At 35.3% G+C, this 12904-nt stretch overlaps 1 protein-coding gene across 2 annotated transcripts in view; it reads left to right on the top strand.

Moving 5' to 3' along the window:
• EMC2 (ER membrane protein complex subunit 2) overlaps positions 1–6742 on the top strand; it is a 54518-nt gene extending 47776 nt beyond the window's left edge. The window contains exon 12 of one of the 2 annotated variants that reach the window (XM_036075761.2): positions 6724–6742. The gene's annotated coding sequence lies outside the window, so the exon portion shown is untranslated. Of the gene's footprint in view, positions 1–6720 lie in introns of both variants that reach the window. The other variant, XM_036075762.2, reaches the window with a different exon arrangement.
• The last annotated feature ends 6162 nt before the right edge of the window (positions 6743–12904 follow it).

The raw sequence follows: 12904 nt of genomic DNA, 5'->3' as shown, positions 1-12904 counted from the left end.
CTACTACCCCATCTCTGTTTTTTTTGGGGGGGGGTTGTTTGTGTTTGTGTTTGTGTTTACAGCCTCATTCCTTCAGTTTTCTAAATTTGTATCTGTTCTTCCCCTCCCATTCTTTAAATTGCTCCAGTCTGGCACCCCCCTACCCCCACCATATTCCTTTGAAATGGTTTAGTTCTGTGTCACCAATCTGATGGATGTTTTCTGTTTATAGAAACTGTGTTCTGTTTATTTTATGCTGCATTATACATTTCAGATCTGTCCATTCTGTTCCATTTTCATTGCCATCATCACCTGACTCCTGAATTACAACAGTAGCCAGAAAGCTAGATTTCCTATATCTTCACTTCTCAGTCTGTTCTCCATTGCGGTTAGAATGTGACTAAACGTCACTAATAATGCCTTTATACCCTCCCCCTCATTAAAACTCTTCAGTTGTTTCCCTTTGTTGCTCTATACATGGCCTTTGAGGTTCTATGTAGTATCAGAATCAAGAAGGATGATTCAGATTCCCTGTTGTAAACTGTCTTCCTCTCCTCTCCCATCTATTTCTGAATTTAGCCACATTTAAATTCCATGGAGTTGTTAATGCTTTCTTTTCCTACAAACTTGATACACATTCCCTCTGTATAGAACAAAGCCTTCCTTGACTCATTATCTTGCTGAGGTCAGGCCCCTCTATTTTTTTTTTTCTACCTGTATTTTTTTTTTTTTAATTTTTTTTTTTAAGATTTTATTTATTTGTGAGAGAGACAATGAGAGACAGAGAGCATGAGAGGGAGGAGGGTCAGAGGGAGAAGCAGACTCCCTGTTGAGCAGGGAGCCTGATGTGGGACTCGATCCCGAGACTCCAGGATCATGACCTGAGCCGAAGGCAGTCGCTTAACCAACTGAGCCACCCAGGCGCCCTCTACCTGTATTTTTTAAATAATGTTTTATTTGATAATACTTTGACTCACAAGAAGTTGCAAAAACAGTATGAAAGTTCTCTTGCACCAGCTTCTTACTATTATCTTTTTAAAAGATTTTATTTATTAGAGAGAGGGCACGAGTGGGGGGAGGGGTAGAGGGAGAGGCAGACTCCTCGCTGAGCAGGGAGCCTGATGTGGGGCTGGATCCCAGGACCCTGGCATCATGACCTGAGCCAAAGGCAGACGCTTAACTGAGCCACCCAGGGGCCCCTTCCTATTATCTTAATCACAGTATATTGTCAAATCAGGAAATCGACATTGCAGCAATACTATTAACTAAGTTACTGGCCTTATTTGGATTTCACAATATTTACATGCTCTTTTTTTTCTGTTTATAAAATGACATATGGATCCATGTAATCACCATAATCAAAACCTAGAACCTAACATCACAAACTCATTCTTGCTACTTAATAGTTATACCTTCATCTAACCCTAATGACCAGCATCCACTGATTTTTTTCCTCTGTCACTATAATGTAACTTTTAGGAGTGTTGCATCAGTAGAATCATACAACTTATAACCCTTTGAGACTGACTTTTCACTCAGTGTATTGCCCTTTAGATCCATAAGTGTTGTTGCTCTGTCAATAGTTTGTTCCTTTTTATTGCTAAATAATATTCCATTGTATGGATGTACCTCAGTCTGGTAATCAGTTCTCCATGGAAAGACCTGAATTGTTTCCACAGCCAAGTGGGGTTTATTCCAGATATGCAAGGCTGCTTTAATATTTGAAATTTAGTGAATGCAATCCATTGTATTAAGAAGAAAATAAGAAAAATGATCATATCAATTGATGTAAAAAAAGTATTTGACAAAATTCAACCCCGTTTATGATGAAAACTAATTTAGCAATAGAAGGAAGCTTCCTTGGTCCGATAAAAAAAATCTATAAAACTTACATCTAGGGATGCCTGGGTGGCTCAGTCAGTTAAGCATCTGCCTTCGGCTCAGGTCATAATCCCAAGGCCCTGGGATCAAGTCCTGCATCTGGCTCCTTGCTCAGCAGGGAGACTGCTTCTTCCTCTGCCTGCCGCTCCCCCTGCTTGTGCTTTCTTTGTCTCTCTCTTTTTCTCTCTGACAAAATCTTTAAAAAAATAAAATAAAACATCTAGCATCATCTTGATGAAAGAATAAATGCTTTTTCCCTAAGATTGGGAATGAGACAAGGATGTGTACTCTTATCACTTCTATTCAACATAGTACTTGATATCTTTGCTAGTGCGGTAAGATTAAAAAAAGGGAATAAAAGGCATACAGATTGGAAAGGAAGAAGTAAAGCTGTCTATATTTACAGATAACCCAATGGTCTACATAGAAAATCCCAGGAAATCTCCAAAAACATCCTGAACTAATAAGTGAGTTTTACAAGATCATAGACTAAAGGTCAACAAAAATCAATCATATTTCTATATGTTAGGAATAAACAATACCATTTACAATTGCTCAAAAAATAAAATATTAAGAAAAGAAAGAAATCAAAGAAGACTTAAATAAATGGAGAGACATACCATATTCATGGATTGGAAGACAATATAGTAAGGATGTTAACTGTCCCCCAAATGGGCTATAGATACAGTACAATTAATATCAAAATCACAGATTCTTTGTAGCTAGAACTTTATAAAATTTATATGAAAAGCAAAGGAACTAGAATAGTCTAAACAACTTTGCAAATGAAAATAAAGTTGGAAGAATCAGACTACCAGATACTGACATGTAGCTATAGTAATCAAAACAGTGGTATTGTTACTGACTGTGTGGTTTTGTCAGAATGATAGACACATAGAGCAGTGGAACAGAAGAGAGTCCGGAACAGACCCACACCAGTATGGCAAACTAATTTTTGAGACAGATGCATAAGCAATTCAATGAAGGAATTGGTCTGGGACAATTGAATATTCAGCAAATGATGTTGAAAAAATTAGACATAGCAGAAAGGCCCTCAACCTAGACCTCCCAACTTATAAAAAAGTTATCTCAAAATGGGTCATGAATCTGGATGTAACATGTAAAACTACAAAGTTTTTACGGAAAAAACAGGAAGAAATTTCTTTGACCTTGGGTTAGGCCAGAATTCTTCAAGTGACAGCAAAGGTGCAATCTTTTTTTAAAAAAGATGAATAAATTGAACTTTGTCAAAAATAAAAACTTGTTCTGAGAATGACCTGCTAAAAGAGATGAAAAAACAAGCCATAGATAGAAAATACTTGCAATCGTCTATTAAATATAAAGAACTTTTCAGAATATATAAAGAACTTTCAAAATTCAATAGAAAAAAAATGGGCGAAAGACTTGGACACTTAAAGAAGCTGTAGGGATGGCAAATATGCACATGAAAAATGTTCAACATCATTTGCTATTAATAAGGAAGTACAAATGGGAAGCTATAATGACATACCACCCACACCTATTAGAATGGCTAAAAATATACCCATAATTTTATGTGCTGATGATTATGTGGAGCAACTGGGAAATGTCAAATGTTTAGCTACTCTGGAAAAGTTTGTTGTATATTTTTGTATTATCATACACTTTTCATTGGGAGTATTTATCACCTTATTTATGTTTTCAGATAATTGTATCCCTCAGTAGATTCTCTAATTACAAGAGGTCAGAGACCATGCCTGTATTTGTCCACTTTTTTCATCCCAGGTTCTAGCATGATACCTGCACATAGTACATATTTCTTTTAATACAAAAAAAAAAAAAAAACTATGCACATCTTGATTTAATTTATTTAACAAATCTTACTTCCAGAAGTAGTTTAGCTTCACTTTGTTTTGTGGCAAAATAAATAATCAGAAAGTTACCCAAAAATCGAATCTGCATATCATATGAACAATATTATAAAACTGCCAGTGAGATTATATATACCATATAAAGAAAGAAAAATATAATGATTAACAATATAAACTGGAGCCATTCTCAATAAGCTATAGAAATTCCCCAACTGTAAGGATATTGCAAATGACCAAAAGTGATTAATGGGCTATCAGAAATTTTTGTTAATGGTTCTCGAAGTATTTTTGAAATGTTAGAAATGCAAATTATTGAGCCTCACCCAGTCTACTAAATGAGAGACTCAGGACTCTGTCCAGCAATTTATGTTTTAACAAACCCATCAGGTATTCCTGAAGCCCACTAAAATCTGAAAACCATTTTTCTACAGTTGACTTGGTTATTGGAAGACTGATTGGAAGAAGCAAGTGATTCTGTGGAGATTTGTATTATTTCCTTTGTTTCTTGCATTATATGTGTGTATAGTGTTCTCTGTGGTACCCTCTCTTCTGTTCCCCACCTTTTTCCCCATTTCATTGTTTTTTTTTTGTTTGCAACTCTATTTTCCCTTGATGCCAAAATAAAGGACTGAGGTATACAAGTATGTTTTGTATATTGAATGGAATGTTTTTCCCTTGGTAATTTTAAAATTAGTATATATGTAGAAATATATATACATACATATATACTGCCTTTCTCGAAAGTCAGACTGAATTTATTTGATTTATAGTAGTTGCCCTCAATAGCTTTTCTTAAAAAATTTTTTTAAGAGAAAGGAGATGGAAGTAGGTCAGTGGTCTTTAAAAAGAGAAATTCTGTATATCTACACATACACACAGATGTTCATATATATGCCTCTCTCTGTCTATGTACATATGTATATTTGTATTTCTTTTTGCATTCAATTGTAATAACCACAATGGGGGTGTAGATGGTGTAAACTTTGTATTATAATGGGCATAGTAGAAAACAAGAATAATATTAAGTCCTCTGTTCTACATTTATTGTTTCTTAATATAAAAATCTGATTAATAGAAAGATTTTGATGCTTAGAGAGTTAAATTAGGGGGCATCTGGGTGGCTCAGTTGGTTAAGCATCTGCCTTTGGCTTAGGTCATGATCCCAGGGTCCTGGAATCGAGTCCTGTGTCAGGCTCCCTGCTCAGTGGGGAGCCTGTTTCTCCCTCTCCCTTTGCCTCTCCCCTGCTCGTGCTCTCTCTCTCTCTCAAATAAATAAATAAAATCTTTTTTTAAAAAAGTTAAATTAGAACCATATCACAGCAAACCATTTCAGCTGCAAATGAATGAATTCCAGTGGGGTCAATTGCATGTCCACTGTTTAATATAAGAAAACAAGCATTATAAGAACATACAACATACAACTCATTTTCAGGTCTTTAGGTCCTGGAAGATTCCTCTACCTCAAAAAACTGCTGCCACCAAAACAACTTGGAGACAGTAATTTGGCAAATAAGTCACTGATAGAGAAATGTCTACTTGCAGATGTCCAAGTAAAACTGAACTTTTCCAAGTAGAGAATGGACACTATGTCTGAGAAGAAATCTGAGTTTATATACCTAAGTAACTTGAGAGATATACTACTAAGAGATCCTTTGTGAATTCAAATCTTTTATAGGGAACTTAAATATTACATGAAAACATGGGTAAGAATTATTTGAATATGTGATTTTATCAGGTGAATGACCAAAAAGTTAAGATTTATCAAATAGCCTATTCTTTAAAATCTAGGTAACAATATCTACCATAATATATCAATTTAAAATCAGTTTGAAGTTCTCCAGAATGTTAACTATAGCCAGTAGTTTTAAGAATTGGACTCAAATGGGGGCGCCTGGGTGGCTCAGATGGTTAAGTGTCTGCCTTCGGATCAGGTCATGATCCCAGGTTCCTGGGATTGAGTCCCGCATCGGGCTCCCGGCTCAGTGCAGAGCCTGCTTCTCCCTCCCCCTCTGCCATTCCCTCTGCTTGTGCTCTCTGGCTCTATCTCTCTGTCAAATAAATAAAATCTTTAAAAAAAAAAAGAATTGGACTCAAATGACCACTGATTTTGGATCCAATTTCACTATGTTTTATGTGTCATACTTAGTATGACAGAGAGAACCAGAGAAAACGCAGTCCATTGGTTGATAATTCCTCAATGTAACCCCCACCCCCAATATGACCAAAAAAAGTACTGGGATAAATGATCATAATTCTTGTGAGGGGAATCAAAGTTGGGAGGTTCCAGATAAAAATGACCGAAGAAAAACTATAAAAATTGTCTTGCCACCAAAGAACTTCAAATAGCATGATATATATGTGATGATTTAAGGGAACTAACAGCAGTCAGGAAATAGACGTGCTACCAAAGATGTGGTTGTATCTTAAGTGGCACCCAAGAATCAGAACTCTGGTGCTTGCCTAAATGCAGTTTTATAAATATTAGAATGAGAGGGAGTTTTAAAATATGAGTTAAAGATGTAAAAATAATTGAATACAATATTGGTTTTTAATTTCATTTTGGAGGGTATTTCATTTTTCTGCATGAGACTTCTCTATAAAGATTTTTCCACAAGGAAGTATTTACTAGTCTAAAGAGAATCATAATGGAGTATTTTGTGTTAATAATTATATCCTAATTTAGCTTAGTAACTTTAAATTTGCACTTAATTTTCTATTAACAGATCTCAAATGTTCATGAACTAATATTGGAATTCATATTTTTAACAGTCATTGATCAGAAATGAAAAAGCTTGATTTTCAATTATATTTTTTTCCTCCAACAAGCTTATAGAAGTACGCCACCTAGAGTAAATTTTATAAGTTTTAAATTATAAAACTGTTGGGCTGATTTAATGTTATTTTAAACCCCAGAAAGTAGGCATATCTTAATCAAAATCAAACTAAATAATATAATTGTGGATTTTTTTATATACGTTGTTTTCACATGTGACTTTTTTTTTTTTTTAAGTAGGCTCCACGCCCAATGTGGAGCCCAACTTGGGGCTCGAACTCATGATCCTGACATCAAGACCTGAGTTGAAATCAAGAGTTGGACACTTAACTGACAGAGCCACCCAGGTGCCTCTACATGTGACTTAATATTGCTGTATATAAGACAATATTTTTGTTAATAGTTTCAGAAAAGCAGTTTACTTAATAAGTCTTCTTGAGATGGATAACAAATCAAGTTCAGGAATTACACTTTTTAAAACCTGATTCAATGACATTAGGGCTGATTTTAATATGTTATTACCAACTAAAATAATTATGGAAATATTTGAGAGATATTATAAATAATGACTTATATACACACAAACAGTAAAAATTAATCTTGGTGTGTTCAATGAATTTTTTAAGTATAATTTTAGAAGACACAGCCGTTGAGTAAGCTTTGATGCTAGAGGTCTGAACATACAAGTAGGTAGAGTTTTTCAAATGCTAATAAAAAGTGAATGGAGGGGGGGAATCGGAGGGGCAGACGAACCATGAGAGACTATGGACTATGAGAAATAAACTGAGGGTTCTAGAGGGGACGGGGGTGGGGGGATGGGTTAGCCTGGTGATGGGTATTAAAGAGGGAACGTATTGAATGGAGCACTGGGTGTTATACGCAAACAGTGAATCATGGAATGCTACATCAAAAACTAATGATGTAATGTATGGTGATTAACATAACATAATAAAATAAAATTTTAAAAAAAGTGAATGGAAAGAATCTTTTATTGGTTTCTTTCTTTCTTTTTTTAAAGATTTTATTTATTTGACAGAGAGATACAGCTAGAGAGGGAACACAAGCAGAGGGAGTGGGAGAGGGAGAAGCAGGCTGCCGGCTGAGCAGGGAGCCCGATGCAGGGCTCGATCCCAGGTACCTGGGATCATGACCTGAGCTGAAGGCAGACGCTTAACAACTGAGCCACCCAGGCGCCCCAGGGTTTCTTGTGGTTTTTCAGGTGGGACAGGAAGCATATAAAAGCAAGTTTTATTTATTTATTTATTTATTTATTTTAAAAAGATTTTATTTATTTACTTGACAGAGAGAGAGAGCACAAGCAGGGGGAGGGGCAGGCAGTGGGAGAGGGAGAAGCAGGCTCCCCACTGAGCAGGAAGCCTGATGAAGGGCTTGATCCCAGGACCCTGGGATCATGACCCAAGCCGAAGACAGCCACCCAACAACTGAGCCACCCAGACACCCCTAAAAGAACAAGTTTTAAAATTTATTTATTGACAAAACACTGTAAGATGTTGAGGCTTATAGGTTTCTTCAACTAGGCAGTGTTAAAAAGCATTATTTTTTTCTTTTTTCCCCAGCTTTATTGAAATGGAAGTGACATATAACTTTGTATAAGTTTAAGGTGTACAATGTAATGATTTGATTTATTAGCCTAGCAACTTTCAAGTATACAGTACATATTATGTACATGCTGTACGTTAGATCCCTCGAACTCATCTTATAATTCAAATTCTGTGCCCTTTGGGCACCTGGGTGGCTCAGTTGGTTAAGCGACTGCCTTCGGCTCAGGTCATGATCCTGGAGTCCTGGGATCGAGTCCCGCATCGGGCTCCCTGCTCAGCGGGGAGTCTGCTTCTCCCTCTGACCCTCCCCCCTTTCATGCTCTCTCTCATTCTCTCTCTCAAATAAATAAATAAAATCTTTAAAAAAAAAAAAAACAAATTCTGTTTCCTTTGACCAATATCTTCCCATTTCCCTCAACCCCTAGCCCTGGTAATTATCAATTTACTTTCTGTTTTGTGAGTTTGACATTTTTAGATTCCATATGTAAATGAAATCATACAGTATTTGTCTTTCTCTGACTTATTTCACTTAGCATAATGCCCTCAGGGTCCATCTATGTTGTCACAAAAGGCAGGATCTTCTCCTTTTTTTTAATAGCTGAATTATATGCACACACCACATTTTCTTTGTCCATTCATCCATCTGTGAACACTTAGGTTCTTTCCATGTCTTGGCTATTATGAATAATGCTGCAGTGAATATGGGGGTGCAGATAATGGTGCAGTGAATATGGGGGTGCAGATATCTCTTCATTACTTTTGGATATAGTTTTGGATATATACTCAGAAGTAGAATTGATGGATCATATGGTAGGTCTATTTTTAATTTTTAAAGGAACCTCCATTTCCATAATGGCTGTACCAATTTACATTCCTACCGATAGTGCCCTAGGGTCCCTGTTCTGCCACATCATCTCCAGCATTTATTATTTCTGGTATTCTGATGACAGCCATTCTAACAGGTGTGAGGTGGTATCTCACTGTGGTTTTGCTTTGCATTTCCCTGATTAGTGATACTGATATTGATATGTACTTGGTGGCCATTTGTATGTCTTCTTTAGAAAAATTCAGATTCTTTGCCCATTTAAAAATTTTTTTTTTTCTTTTTGCTGTTGAGTTGTAGGAGTTCCTTATATAATTTGGATGTTAACCTCTTATCAGATGTATGGTTTGCAAATATTTTCTCCCATTTTTTAGGTTGCCTTTTTATTTTGTTGATTGTTTTGCTGTGCAGAAGCTTTTTAGTTTGATGTAGTCTCACTTGTTGAGTTTTTGTTTTTGTTGCCTGTCCCTTTGGTGTCATATCCAAAAAAATCATTGCCAATGCTGACACCAAGGAAATTTCAGTACTTTGTTGAATAGCAGTGGTAAGAGTGGGCACCCTTGTCTTGTTCCTGATTTTAGTGGGAAGGTTTTCAATTTTTCACTGCTGAGTATGATGTTATCTCTGTTTGTCAGGTATGGCCTTTATAATGTGAGGTATATTCCTTCTATACCCTACTTGTTGAGAGTTTTTATCGTGAAAGAATTTTGAATTTTTTTCAAAAAAATTCCACTTGATTATGGCGTATGGTCCTTTTAACATGCTTTTGAATTCAGTTGCTAGTATTTTGCTAGTATTCAGTTGCCAGAATTTTTGCATGTGTATTCATCATGGATACTGGCCTATAGTTTTCTTTTCTTGTGGTTTTTTTTTTTTATAGTTTTCCTGTTCTGGCTTTGGTATCAAAATAGTGCTGGCCTTGTAAAAATGGATTTGGGAATGTTCTCTCTTCTTCAGATTTTTGGAAGAGTTAGAGAGTATCAGGATTAATTACTTAAATGTTTGATAGAATTACTAGTGAAGCCATCTGGTCCTGGACTTTTTGTTGGGAGGCTTTTGATTATTTAGTTAATCTTCTTGCTGGTAATTGTGATCTGTTACGATTTTCTAGTCATGATTTAGGTTTTTTTAAAATTTAATTTAATTTTATTATGTTATGTTAGTCACCATACAATACATCATTAGTTTTTTATGTAGTGTTCCATGATTATGATTTAGTTTTAATAGGCTGTGTGTTTCTATGAATTTATCCATTTCTTCTAGGTTGTCCCATTTGTTGGTGTATGATTGTCCTTGGTAGTCTCTTATGATTCTTTGTATTTCTCTGGTATCAGTTAATATCTCCTCTTTCATTTATGGTTTTATTTACTTGAGTCCTCCCTCTTTTCTTCTCAGTAAGTCTACCTACAGGTTTGTGAATTTTGTTTGTCTTTTCACAAAACCAAGTCTTCATTTTGTTGATCTTTTTGATTTTCTATTCTTTTTTTTTTTTTTTAAGAGAGAGCACATGTGTGCACATGAGTCGGGGTGGGGAGGGCCAGAGGGAAAAGGAGAGACTCAAGGCTTGATCTCACCACCCTGAAATCATGACCTGAGCTGAAATCAAGAGTCAGATGCTTAACTGATTGATCCACCCAGGTGCCCATGTTTTTCTATTCTCTATTTCATTTCTCTATTTCTATTTTCTATTCTCTATTCTATTTCTCTATTGATCTTCCATTTCTGTACACCTTTGTTATCTTCTTCTGCTAACTTTGGGCTTCGTTTATTCTACTTGTTCTAGTTCCTTTTATTTTTTTTTTTTAGGATTTTATTTATTTCGGGCGAGGGGGAGGGGCAGAGAGCCTGATGAGGGGCTGGATTCTAGGACCCTGGGATCATGACCTGAGCTGAAGGCAGATGCTTAACCGCTTGAGCCACCCAGGCGCCTGCCCCCTTTATCTAGTTCCTTAAGGTGTGAAGTTAGGCTATTTATTTGAGATCTTTCTCTTTTCAATGTAAGCACTTACAGGTATAAAATTTCCTTTTAGCACTACTTTTTCTGCATCCCATACATTTTGGTAGGTTGTGTTTCCAATATCATTTGTTTCAAGATATTTTCTAGTTTCTCTTTGATTTCATCTTTGACTCATTGGTTTTTCAGGAGTGTGTTTAATTTTCATGTATTTGTGAATTTTCCAGCTTTTCTCTGTTCCTTATTTCTAGTGTCATATTACTATGTTTGGAAAGGATTCTTGGTATGATTTCAATCTTCTAAATTTGCTAAGATTTGTTTTATGACCTAACGTATAGATCTAGTCTAGAGAATGTTTCATGTGCACCTGAAAACAGTATGTGTTCTGCTGTTGTTGAATGGAATGTATATTTCTGTTATGTCTTTTTGGTATGAAGTGTGATTTAAGTTAAGTGTTTCCTTATTAATATTTTGTCTGCATGGTCTACCCATTGTTGAGAGTGGGATATTGGAGTTCCCTATTATTATTGTGTTCTTGTTTATTATTCCCTTCAGATCTGTTAGTATTTGATTATATTTAGATGCTCTGATGTGGGGTACATATATATATTTGTAATTGTTATATATTTTTGATGAATCAACCCCTTTATCATAATATAATAACCTTCTTGGTTTCCTGTTACATTTTTTGACTTGAAATCTGTTTTGTCTGATTAAATGTAGGTACACCTGCTCTTTTTTGGATTCCATTTGAATGGAATCTTTTTCTGTCCTTTCACTTTGAGCCTCTATGTGTTCTTGAAGTTGAGTTGTGTCTCTTGTAGGAATCATATAGTTGGGTCTTGTTTTTTTTTTTTTAATCATTTAGCCACCCTATGCCTTTTGATTGGAGAATTTAATTTATTTACATTTAAAGAAATTATAGATAGAGAAGGACTTATATCTTTTTTATTGTTTTCTGGCTCTTTTGTAGTTCCTTTGTTTCTTTTCTCTTGTTGTCTTCCTTTGTGAATTGATGATCTTCCATAGTGGTGTCCTTTGATTCCCTTCTTTTTATGTTGTATGTATCTACTATAGGTTTTTGTATTATGCTTATCCTGAGGCTTACATGAAACATCTTGTAGATATAACAATCTATTTTAAGCTGATAGCAACTTAACTTAGATTGTATATAAAAACTCTACCCTTTTTCTCCTTCCTCTCACATATATTTTTGATGTCACTATTTATATCTTTTTATATTGTGTATATGTGAACAGATTTTTTGTACCTACAGATATATTTAATACTTTTTTTCTTTAACCTTTATCATAGAATTAAGTAATTACCACACCATCATATTACAGTATTAGAATATTTCAAATCTGACTATAGACTTACCTTTACCAGTTTATTATATATTTTCATGTGTTTTCATATTACTAATTAGTGTCCTTTTCTTTCAGCTTGAAGAACTCCTTTCAACTTTTCTTAGAAGGCAGTTCTGGTGGTGATGAATCCACACAGCTTTGGTTTGTTGGGAAGGTGTTTATCTAGCCTTCATTTCTAAAGGATGACTTTGCCAGGTAAAGTATTCTTGGTTGGCAGTTTTTACCTTTTAGCACTTTGGATATATCATTTCACTCTCTCCAGGCCTGCAAGTTCTCTGCTGAGAAAACCACTGATAGCCTAATAGGGATTCCCTTGTATGAGGGAAATTATTTTCCTCCTGTGCTTTTAAAATTCTCTTTGTCTTTGATTTTAGACAGTTTTATTATGATGTATCTTGAGAGGATTGTTTTGGATTGAAATTTGGGGAGACCTATTAGGTTCATGAATTTTGATGGCTAAATCTTCCCCCAGTTTTGGGAAGTTCTCAGACATTATTTCTTTACACAACGTTCTCCTCCTTCTCCCCCTCTTTTCGCCTTTGGGACTTCATTGATGTATAAATTGTTTCCTTTAATGATGTTTCATAATGTTGTAGACTTTCTTCATTCTTTTTCATTTTTTACTTTTCCTTATCTGACAGGATAATTTCAAATGATCTGTCTTTGAGTTTACTCTATTTCTTTTGCTAGGTTGGTACAATCTCCTGTTGAA

The sequence above is a fragment of the Halichoerus grypus genome, chromosome 5 (assembly GCF_964656455.1).
Source record: "Halichoerus grypus chromosome 5, mHalGry1.hap1.1, whole genome shotgun sequence".
In the NCBI taxonomy this organism is placed as follows: Eukaryota; Metazoa; Chordata; class Mammalia; order Carnivora; family Phocidae; genus Halichoerus; species Halichoerus grypus.
The sequence above is the reverse complement of the archived record's forward strand: the minus strand, read 5'-3'. Positions and strand labels throughout refer to the sequence as shown.